The sequence below is a fragment of the Tamandua tetradactyla genome, chromosome 26 (assembly GCF_023851605.1).
Source record: "Tamandua tetradactyla isolate mTamTet1 chromosome 26, mTamTet1.pri, whole genome shotgun sequence".
Taxonomy (NCBI): domain Eukaryota; kingdom Metazoa; phylum Chordata; class Mammalia; order Pilosa; family Myrmecophagidae; genus Tamandua; species Tamandua tetradactyla.
In genome coordinates this window covers 15,811,555-15,823,724 of record NC_135352.1, presented here as the reverse complement: position 1 = coordinate 15,823,724, position 12,170 = coordinate 15,811,555, and the positions used below count along the sequence as shown (strand labels likewise).

Sequence of the window (12,170 nt, the reverse complement as noted above, 5' to 3'; positions counted from 1 at the left end):
AAAGCTTGCTTTTCTTCAATAAAAGAAGGCACTCTGGGTTAATTCCCTCTCCTTTCCTCCTGCCACCGCTGTCAAAGTCCTAGCTCCAATACAGAGAATCTGACACGTGTTGCAAGCAGCATCTTGGCTTTTGATTGTCACCGTGACCTTGTGAGGTTCAGATTGTCTTAGCCAGAGTCAAATCCCATACACACACAGACACAAAGGAGAGAATAAAAAAATAGGCTGATTTAGGATTCAGACTTACAAGATGGAATCCACCCAATTCAAACAGCAGAGGATAGATGTAACCTCTTCCCACGTATTTGGGGCCCTGCATTGTGCATTCCATTTATCCTCTTTGTGGACTGAGGGGATGGAATTGCTTTAGCTGAAGGAAGCGGCACGAATTTACTGATTTATTAGATTTGCAGGTTGCATCCATCATTCCGACCTCTGCATCAACTCTAATAAGGAGACAGGAAAACACTCAAGCACGGAACATAGCACAGGGGTGTCCATGCGTCCAGGCAAAACAGGATGGGCTGCCCTTGGCCCTGTACCTGCGCCTGAGCAGTAGACCGGCTGATTAGGGGCAGCTCTTCCCCACCCCCTCCTCCACAAGTGATTTAAATAAGATTGCCAAGTAGAAAAAAGAAAAGCTGGTTGTGGGCACTGAAATTTCCATCTTCCCAGGCCTTTCTTTTCCCCACTGCAGAACTGCCCCACGAGGGCTTTAGCGGCCCCACATCTCAAAACACACGGTGCTGGGACAGTTCTTGAGAGTTTTCTTTCTCTACCTCTCCCTCCTCGAACTTGGCACCCTTTTCTCCCCTTCCTCCCAGACACGAGCAACATTTAACAGAGAACATGGTCTGTTTTTATCTCGCACTGATTCTAATTTCTCTTCAGCTGAAATGCCCCATCTCTGGTGAACATTAAAATGCAGCTTCTCTCCTCCCCTGCACCCATTCTTCCTTTCAGACTTCTGAAATCTCTTTCTCCTCCTGGCACACCGCCCCCCTCTTCCTCTTTCCCACGCCCCCACAATAGTTTCGTTCCACCCTTGCCTACTTCTTTTCCCAGACAGATGCAACGTGTCCCCACCTGAGACAAAGAAAAGAGGCTTTGTTATACACGCGGAATCTTAAATATTATCATCATTTAATTACTGCATTCTGCCAGGCCAACTTCTTGGCAGAAGGCATTACTCTAGTTAAACAGGCTTTTAAGTTTTCCCAGAGAGGCTCCATCAGAGATAATTTGTGAATAGAGCCTATTTGGGGCGTTGCCACTGGTGTAGAAGAAATGACTCCGAAGTAACCAATCTGTTAAAAGACAAAGCGAGAAAAGGTTATGTGCTTCCTTCAGACACAGATCCAGGCTTTTAAAAGCAGCCCCTTCCCTCATATTCAGCGTTTCTAGTACAGATCAGTGCACTGCATTATTAAGTGGCTTAAATTTGGTTCTTTTTTCTTCTTTTTTCAACACAAGGAGAGCTGGGTCACATTCATTCTGCCTTGGGTTGTCAGCAATTGTTCCCCTGAAATGGTGTGTTCAGGCAAAAAGACAACTTCTGGAATGTGTACCAGCCAAGAGTGTCTGGTTGACCCTACAAAAGGTGTCAAACACTTTTAAGTTCTAAAATGTCATCTGATCCATAGAAAAGACCAAAGAGGGAGAATTCTGGGCAAAAAACTATAGCAAGTCCCTGGACTTTGCAGATACTCTTATTTGCTGCATTTGTTAACATGAATTAGAAGAACACAGATGCATCTCATGCTGTCTGAGCACTTCTAACTTTATTTGGTCAGGACATGACCCTCCCATTTCCTTCTAACATTCTCACAGGAAGTGTCTCATTACAGAGTTCTTTAGTCATCTCAGCCTGGAATGGTTCTTCTCTTGTACTCATTTTTGGCTACCCAACTTGAAAAAAAAAAAAAAACAACTCATCCTAATGTTGGGGGATGGAAAGAGTTAACACCTAAATGTCCATCATGCAAAGGGTAAGTGTAAGTTTCCAGATCAGAAAGTTGAAATCACTTTGAAAGCATCAACTGGTTCCAAACTCTAAAACAGCTAAGGAAATTACAGAATCAAGAAGATTCATGGCAAGGTCAGGGAAAAGTGTTCGCATTTGAACTAAGGTGAACTCTACAGACAGAAATTTATGAAATGTCTCCAAAAGAGAAAACAAAATGGAGGGATCAAGAGAGAAAGAGAACTCACGTCACTAGGATGATAGGACGTCATCTTTTTAAGAAGAGTAGATAGGTCATCTTTTAGTCCACTACTTTGACCTCTTTAAAAGATATATATATCAAAATCCCCTGTTCCAAGCACTCCTCCATTATCAGCCCCAAAGTGCCCATTATCTGTAGGTATCTATATTAATTATGCACAAGGAGCTCACTTTGCAGCCAGCGTGCCTTTGGAACATGAGTTCAGATGAGTGCAAGAAGACTGTATTGTACAGTTGTAGAGAAACACAGGAAGAGTCAAGAAAGGGCATTTACAGATGACATCAAACTAGGTGCCCTGATGAAAAAGGTGAAATGGGAAGTTCGTGGCTGAGAACAGTGGCTCGCAGGGTCCTTAATGTTTAACTGAGTTTGCTCACCTACAATATTTCCATCTTGATGTTGCCCTCTTTGTTCTGGTATTGAAAACACCAGGTGGAGCTTTGAGCTCTGCAGCAGGGCAGTCTTTATACAATGCCTAGCAAGGAACCATGTCCATATTTCATATATCTTTCTGATCACAAAATGCGTATGCATGCCATCGGGTAATATTCAGGGATCTACAGGGTCCGGATGATCATCCCGCTTCCCTTTCATGACTTCTGGATGGCAATGCCACACTTACATCTCTGAGCAAGGCAGGTGGCACTTCTCTGAGGGTCAATGACCGAAAGTTTAATCACACTTCTCTGTGGTATCTCTCCTTACTTTAAGAATTATCAACTATTTGACCACTCATTCTTTGCCAGGATCTAGGCTATGTAGTAGATTGAGTCATGTCCTCCAACAAACACATGTTCTTAAGCTTAATCTGCCTTCTTGTGGGGGGGAGCAGGGGGAGCCCATTGTCAATAGAACTTCTGGAGGATGATACTTTCAGTTAAGATGTGGTCCAACTAAGAGGGCAAGTCTTAATTTGAATTACTGGGGTGGGGACCTTAAAAAGAGGACACAGATGCCAGAAAGGAGGGGACATTACCATTGTGACTGGAGGCAGAGATACAAACCAAGGAGCCCCAAGGGTGGCCAGCAGCCAGTGCCAGAAGCTACAGACTCTGGGAGAAAGCAAGCTTTGCTGATATCTTAATTTGAGACTTCCTTTAGCCTCAAAACCACGAGCCAATACATTCCTGTTTTTAAGCCAAAACCAGTTTTTGGTATTTGCAAGAGCAGCGGTGGCAAACTAAAGCCTGCAAAGTATCTTAAATTTACCGTAATACATTGTTGGGGATTGAATCATGCCCCCCACAAAAGGCAAGTTCAGGTTCCAACTCCTGGTTGTATGGAACCCATTTGTAAATAGAACCTTTGAAGATATTATTGGTTAAAATGTGCCCAAACAGAATAAGGATGGGTCTTCATCCAATATGGCTAACGTCCTTATAAGTAAAGGAAGTTGGTCACGAAAGAAGACACAGGGAGCAGTCAGAAGTTGGAAGTGAATGAAAACTAGAAGAAAAAAGAGAAGAGGCTGCCGAGGATTGTGGCAGCCAGCCCCAGAATGCTGCAGTCTTTAGGAGAAAGCGTTGCTTTATGACACCTCAATTTTGGACTTTTCCTAGCCTCGAAACCATGAGCCAATAAATTCCTACTGCTTAAGTCAACCCATTACACGGTATTTGTTTTAACAGCTGAGAAACTGAGACATAGAACATTCAATGCATTTGATTAACTTTGCCAGTGAAGCATTGTTATTCTCATTTTACAAATAAGGACAAGACTCTGAAAGGTAGTACATACATATGTGCATACGTACATGCTTAACTACCTACACACACCTTGCCCCAGGTCACTGTTAAGAAGTAGCAGACATGAGGTTTGAATTTAGGGTATAAGTCTAAAGTCCCCCTGTCTTAATAATGCCTCCTCTGAAATTCCTCAAAGAGAGGGGTTCAGTTCATCTCCATAATTCCACCCTATATATTCAATAGATTATTGAGGACCATGAAAAATATTCTTTAGGTATTTCCTTCCATAGCAATTCTATATCTCTAAGATTCTGGAATATTACTCAGCAAAGATATCTGCCCTGGAAAAATTAAAGGAACTTAGCTGCCAATCCTAGCCCATAGGGGAAAGAACCAAAATTTAGTAGGCTAACCTAAGAACTGGTATGTAAGTATAAAAATATCAACAAAAATCAAAGAGTTATAAAGTTTGGTACAAGTATCACTCCATCTTTGAATATTAGAGGCTTATTCATCTTAGAATAGCCAGAACCAAGGCTTAGACAGTCAAATTAAAAAAATCATAGTATAGGACTTCTGAATAAAAATTGAGAACTGGACATACTTACTGCCACTCCTTCTTGAAACCCCACAAAATGAAAGTAAAAGGATGTTTTAAAAAATATTTTCATTGACAAATCTTCACACATGTACAGTCCATACATGATGTACAATCAATGGCTCACAATATCATCACATAGTCATGTATTCATCACCATGATCCTTTTTAGAACATTTGCATCACAAAGAGAGTGGGAGAACAGACAATAACAATGAACATTTGGAAGCTGGAAAGCAAATAATAAATCACAGCCATGAAAATCTTGACTTGCTTTGCAGAGCCCTGCTGAACCTGGGGAGTTGATATCAGCAGGTACCTTTGAAAGTAGGGGTAAATATGGAGTTAAAGATAGAGAATTGGCCATTAGTTTGTTAAAAAAAAAATAGTGAGACCCCCAGATTTCCATCTCCTCACTGCCCAAATCCAAGCACCAGGAAAATTCTCTTTCTCCTCTCTAGGAGAAGGCAGGAGGCTTATTCTCTGGAGAGAGTAAAGCAGTTGGTATCTGGACTAGGAAATGCCCATTGAGGGTAGGGACTCATAATAAGAATGGGTTTGTATTTTCATTTGTAACCCCAAAGTAGAGACTCTCTAGTCATCTTCCTCCAGTTGGCTTCCCAAATGCTGGAAGCCAAGATTATACCTTGACTTAGAAGGTTATTCTTTGGGGAGTATAGCCAATTCATGAAAGGGGAGAGAAACCAAAGTTACCAACGTTAGTGATTTCACGGACAAAATGGTGCAACGAATACCAAGTAACCAAGACCCACCATGGGCTCAGACCTCTAGCAATCACCATTTTAGCACCCCATGGCTAAATATGGGCAGAAAGCCAAGAATCATCAGATATTTAAGGAATGTACATAAAATAAAACACAAAGACTAAAAAAAAAAGTTTGCCTTTAAAGTATTTATTAATTCATTAAATATAATAAGAAACAATTGCATGTTAACATAAAGTAGGCAATTTTATGAAAAATAACTATTTTCAAAAGAAAAATTTGGTGAGAAGAAAGGCATTGTTTTGTATTTTTACAAAACTCTTCAATATGTTGCAGTAAGTTATTATGGTTGAAGTATTTGAAAAAAATCCAAAAAAAAAAAAAGGAGGAGTATTTCAATAGTCTTTTGGAACAATTGTGACTATCCTTCTTTGATACTGTAGCAAAACCCAACATTGAAGGTTTCTTAAGGGTTGGTTGCAAGGTGGAATTTGAAACCATTTCAATTAAATTTTCATACTATGTTACATTAAAATCCATTTGTTAATCTTTCAGACAAACCAAAGTTTAAAAGCAACTTGGACGGCATGAGGAGGAGAGAGATGCAGGAGAGAGAAAAAATACTTAATATTAATATCCTCAGGGAGACGTGACAATATTTTGGATCTATAAAACAAAAATAGGATGATATACCTAATGGACATTCAGGACCCCTCAGTTGTATTTTATTCATACAATAGAATACTGACAGCAATGAGACTGAAACTTCTTATTGTGTATTGTGATGTATTTCACAAACGATGTTGAGTGAAAGCAACCAGATGCAAAAGAGTACATATTCTGTGAATCTACTTATGTAACAGTCACAAACAGTCTAAAGTGACAGAAGTCAGCATGGTAGTTATTCTCTGGAGGGATGGTGATAGGAAACCCTACATATTTCTAGTGTGAAAATAAAAATAAAAACAAGTTTTATATAAAGGATCAAGAATGAGAAAGGCATCAAATTTCTCAATAGCAGTTGGAAGTTAGAAGACAACTTTCTGAGGAAAATGATTTCCATAAACAGCCAAACTATCAATTAAGTGTGAAGGTAGACTAAAAGGATCCTTCAGACATACAAGGTCTTTAAAGATTCACCTTCCTTGCACTTTTGCTTAGGAAGTTTCTGAGAGCTCCTGGAAAGCAGATACACCAGAAGATATTGCAAAAAAAGGAAGACATGAAATCCAGCAAATAGATGACCCAACACAAGAGAGAGAAAGGATGGCGAGTCCTGAGATGATGATTAAGGAAGAGTCTAAGGTAAGAACTGTGTGACCAGTTAGGGAGCCAGCAGCCAAGACTGGCACAGGTTAGAAGATCTGAGAGAGGGGTCTTCAAGATGATGAATTCATAGAAGAGTTGAATTGATAGATAAAATAGAGAAGAGATTTACACAAAGTAAAAGTTTAAGAAAGTTTAGGATTAAATAGTAATATATTGTGCCAGTTTGAATCTATTATGCACCCTAGAAAAGCCATGTTTTAATTCCAACCCAGTCTTGCAAGGATAGCATTTCTTTTAATCCTGATTCAACACTGAAGTTTGGAAGCTTTTGATTAGGTTATCTCCACAGAGATGTGCCATGCCCAATTGTGGGTGTGAAGATTATTAGATGGAGATGTGACTTTACCCATTCCAGGTAGGTCTTGGTTAGTTTATTGGAATACTTTAAAAGAGGAAACACTTTGGAGAGAGTCAGAAATGACAGAGCCAACAGCTGAAAGAAACCTCAGAGCTGAGCTGACACAGATGCCAACATGTGGAGAACAGAGACATGGATGTTTGGAAATGCTTGGAGCCCAGCAGATATTGCAATGAGATGTTAAGCAAGGCAGAACCTGGAGAGAGCCAAGGGAAGCCAAGAGATGAAAGCCAGGCCTGGAGAAGCAGTGAGGAACCCCCACAGGAGCAGAGGCTGAAAGCAACAGAGACCAGGAAGGGAGCAGTAGTTGCCAGCCACATGACTTCCCAGATAACAGAGGTGTTCCTAAGTGTTCTAATTTGCTAGCTGCCAGAATGCAATATACCAGAAACAGAATGGCTTTTAAAAAGGGGAATTTAATGAGTTGCTAGTTTACAGTTCTAAGGCCAAGAAAGTATCCCAATTAAACAAGTCTATAGAAATGTCCAATCACAGACATCCAGGGAAAGATACTTTGATTCAAGAAGGCCAATGAAGTTCAGGGTTTCTCTCTCAAATGAGAAGGCACATAACAAACACAGTCAGGGTTTCTCTCTCAGCTGGAAGGGCACATGGTGAACACAGTGTCATCTACTAGATTACTCTCCTGGCTTCTGGTTTCATGAAGCTCCCTGGGAAGCATTTTCCTTCTTCATCTCTAAAGGTCGCTGGCTCACAAACTCTCTACTTCATGGTGCTGCATCATTCTCTGCTCTCTCTGAATCTCCTTCATTCTCCAAAATGTTTCCTCTTTTATAGGACTCCAAAACTTATCAAGACCCACCCAAATGGGTGGAGACATGTCATCACCTAATCCAGTTTAACAACCACTCTTGATTAAATTACATCTTCAGGGAGATGATCTGATTACAGTTTCAAACGTACAGTACTGAATAGGGATTATTCTGCTTTTATGAAATGGGATTTAGATTAAAACATGGCTTTTCTAGGGTCCATACATCCTTTGAAACCAGCACCCATCGACCTTTCTTGTGTGAAAGCAACCTCTTGTTGGTGCCTTAATTTGGACACTTTCACTTTCTTAAAACTATGAACTTGTAACTTATTAAATTTCGTTTTAAAAAATCAGTTCCAGTTCTGGTTTATCACATTCTGTCAGATTTCGAACTAACACAGATTTTGGTACCAGAGAAGTGGGGTGCTGCTATGGTTTGCAAATACAAAAATGTTGAAACAGCTTTTTAAATGGATAAGGAGAAGATTTTGGAAGAGTTGTGAGGAGCTTGATGGACAAGGGCTAGAATGCGCTGAAGAGATGGTTGCTAGAAATGTGGACTCTAAAGATACCTCAAAGTAGGCTTTAGACAGTAATCATGCACATGTTGTTCCAAACCAGAAGGAAGGCATTCTTTGTACATGGAAGACAGAATTGGAGAGTGATGAATTTGGATATTGAGCAGGAGAAATTTCCAAACTAAATATGGAAAATGCAGTGTGACCTCCTTGACACTTGTAGCAGAATGTGAGAGTATAGAGAAGAATTGAGAACTGAACTCTTGAGGACAAAGAAGATGGAAGTTGGTGTTCTGGAAAATTCTGGGCTTCCAGAATGTGAGACGCCAGTGAATAGACCCCACCTGAGGATTTATCCAACCTTGGATGTAGTCAGCCATTATAGGACAAGTGAAGATGGGAGATGGAGTTATCCAGAATGGATTTGTGGAAAGTCCTTTTGTTTGATGGACATAGTCTCAGCATATTGCATAGAAAATCAACAAGATTGTTGTGACATCTGTATAAATGGGACTGCAGCCAGTCTGGACTAAAAAATTCAGAAAATGGACAAAATGGAGGTAAAATGTCTCCAGAGGCAGAACCATAGAAGCTAAGTCTGGAGCCAGGAAGCCCCAGGCCAGGAAAGTGAACCAACCCATACACATTGAGAGGGTGAGTGTGCCCCACAAGCAGAGGGTAGGTCTTCCTTTTTGTTGCTCAGGCCTCAGAGCGGGTGGAGCACATAAACTGGGGATTAGGGGGAAGCTGGCTGCCACCCCATTGTTCTGGAGGGGTTGAGTGTGTGCCCTGCAGTTGGCAGAGAGCCCAGGTGAGGCCCCAGTGCTTAGAGAGGGTGGAGCCAAGAAAAAGTTTGTCTCCTCAATGTCCCCCAAGGTTGCAAACTCCATGCCAGCATTTGGAGAGAGCAAGGCCACTTAATCAGCCCTTGGAATGGGTTGGACTGCTGCTTTCTAAAGACCTGAGAATAAATGACTCTTAGACATTGAAATCCAATGGAGTTTGCCCTGCAGATTTTAAGAACTGTGTGAGTACAGTCACTCCTGTGTTCCTTACAATTTCTCCTCGTGGAAATGGAAATACGTATACTATGACTGTCCTCCTTTGTGTGTTGGCAGCAGGTAACTTGTTCTGAGTTTTAGAGGTCCAAAACCAGGAGAAAATTTTTTGTCTTAGAACTGGTAATGCCAACAGCTAACTCTGATGAGATTTTGTACTGGTTTTAACTTTGTATATATTTGTATTGTTACTGAAATGGTTTAAGGCTTTTGTAATATTGTGATGGAATGAATGTATTTTGTATAAGGAAAAAAAAGATGTCTTTGGGGTCCAGAGGGTGGAATGTGCCAGTTGGAATCTATTATGCACCCCCAGAAAAGCCATGTTTTAATCCTGACCAAATCTTGTGAGGCCAGCCATTCCTTTTAATCCTGATTCAACACTGCAGGTTGGAAACTTTTTTGTCAGATTATCTCCACATAGATGTGACACAACCAATTATGGGTGTGAACTTTATTAGATGGAAATGTGACTATACCCATTCCAGGTGGGTCTTGATTAATTTATTGGAATCCTTCAAAAGAGGAAATATTTTGGAGAGAGTCAGAAATAACAGAGTTGACAAAGAGAGAGCCAACAGAAAATTCAGAGCAGAGCTGAAACAGATGCTGACACTTGAAGAACAGAGACACAGATGTTTGGAAATGCTTGGAGCCCAGCAGATGTTGCCATGGATGTTAAGCAAGCCAGAACCTGGAGAGAGCTGAGGGAAGCCAAGAGATGTAAGCCAGCCCCAGAGAAACAAAATGAGGAACCCCCATGCAGACAGAGGCTGAAAGTAACAGAGCCCAGGAGCAAGGGACCAGCAGGTGTCAGCCACGTGACTTCCCAGCTGACAGAGGTGTCCTGACCCATTGGCCTTTCTTGAGTGCAGGTAACCTCTTTTTGGTGCCTTGATTTGGACACTTTCAATTCCTTAGAACTATAAACTTGTAATTTATTAAATTCCCCTTTTTAAAAGCTGTCCCAGTTCTGGTTTATCACATTCTGGCAGCTTTCAAACTAAAACATATGTGTATACATACATTTTAATAGCATTTGTGTACTCTTGCGACTACTATGTTTTGCACGTTATAAATGTAAATAAAATATAAATAAGGAAAGGATGAAGCAAAAAGCAATACAAATAAGAGCTCTATCATTTTCTCCCTTTACCTCAGTGGATATCTTTGCACACCCCCTGCCTGCATCTCACAGTGCACCCCAAATACAATGGGACAACTTTCTTGCATTAATCATATTAGTGAGGAGACGTCATGTCTTAAAGGAAACAGGCCACAGAAAAATGAAATGTAAACAGCTGGGAGAAAATGCTGAAAACAGGTAGAAGGCAGCCTCTACTGTAGTGGGTCTTGTTGGGTACCACGAGATTGGTCCTAGACATCCCAGGAAAGCATGAAATCCTAGAGCCTCAGGGAACCAGTGGTTGGGGAACAGAGAATCCTAAACTCTTGGGAAAAAGCAAGCACCTCGGAGACCATCTCAATTACACCTCTCATTTTACCAATGAGAAATTTTTACTCTTCAGAATCTTGCCCAAGGCAAGTTCTATATCCGTTGAACAGATCTTGATTTTATGCATGCCCGAATGAAGGCAAGAAAAGTAAATATAAAGAGAGCTTGTACATATTCGATTCCCTGTTCTGATTGTCTTCCACTGCCTACCCATACTGCCAATTGTCTTATTTTCTGCTTTACGGGATATGAGATTTCTCCTGAGCAAAGCCTCTACAATTCCTTATAAGGGCTCTGAGCTGGAGCTGGGCAGTTGCTTCAGAGAACATTCTCTGAAATATATGTAAAGCCCTTCATAGCCTTCTTGTTATCTAATAGGACAAAATCTGAATCCAGGCATGCTTTCCTTTTCCATTCTACCAAAGGAAAATAAAACCAAAGAGCCTTTTTTTTAAGTGCTTAGGCATTTTAAATAAATAAAGTGCTTTAGTCCATAAATGTTAAAGGCAGTCTACTTATTACAGAGGTATACTTAAGTGGCTAAATTGAATGAGTTCTAACTTACAAATTGATCCTGTTGACCCTAATTGCTTGCAACAGTGTGCACAAAACACAGAGATTCACATAATTGTGACTATAACTCCTATTAGCATTTGTGAATGCATTTAGAGCCAAATAGCATGCTATGCTGGAAAGACTCTACTAAAATTTCCCCTGCAAAGACAAAAAAATTACATACCTTCCACCAGAAGGTACTGTCATGAACAGAGGCTGTGCCAGCTCTGTTGTGAGTCTTTAACCTCTCAATGTCTCAGTTTCCCACCAGCACAATATTAGCCGATTATTCAAATGCACATTGTAATTATGCCCTGGTTCAGGAATTCTGCTTCTGGCGAAGACAGAGTAATAAAGAGAGCTCTATCCTACTACTTGGAACAAACACACAAGAAAACAAAAAAAAGAAAATATATAAAACATCAGTTTTCAAGGCACAAGGTATCAGGCAATGAAGGGTAATAATCCCTGAGAGATGGGAAACAAATAAAGTGAGCCCTACGACGCCCCAGTTTACGGCCATGAGAGAGTTTCTAGGCCATGGAGCTAGAAGTAGGAACCCAGGCACAGCCTGGGGGGGATTTCCCTGAGATAAGGAGATGAAGACTAGAGTCCAGGAAGATCAAGGCAGATGGAGTTCACAGAACAAAGTACTAGGCAGGAGATGACTGAGCAGAGAGAGAACCCAAGAGTTTAGAGACTGGGTCTTGCTTATATTTGCGGGGTGTGCGGTTCTTTGAATTCTGGTGTTATTCCCTGATCTGTCTGCTGATACTTGTTTTTCAGAGTTTGCAAATAGCTGTCCATGTTTCCTTCCAGGTTTCATTGGTGAGTGCAGGTGAAGATAAGTGGAGGTGTGTGTTCACTTTAGATGGAAGGCAGAATTCC

The 12,170-nt window shown here is 40.8% G+C and overlaps 1 long non-coding RNA gene across 2 annotated transcripts in view; it reads left to right on the top strand.

The window, feature by feature from the left end:
- Window positions 1-12,170, top strand: part of LOC143669709 (uncharacterized) — a 35,604-nt gene that overhangs the window by 8,329 nt on the left and 15,105 nt on the right. For both annotated transcript variants that reach the window (XR_013169002.1, XR_013169001.1), the window contains exon 2: window positions 6,395-6,538. This is a non-coding gene — a long non-coding RNA (uncharacterized LOC143669709). The remainder of the gene's footprint in view (window positions 1-6,394; window positions 6,539-12,170) is intronic.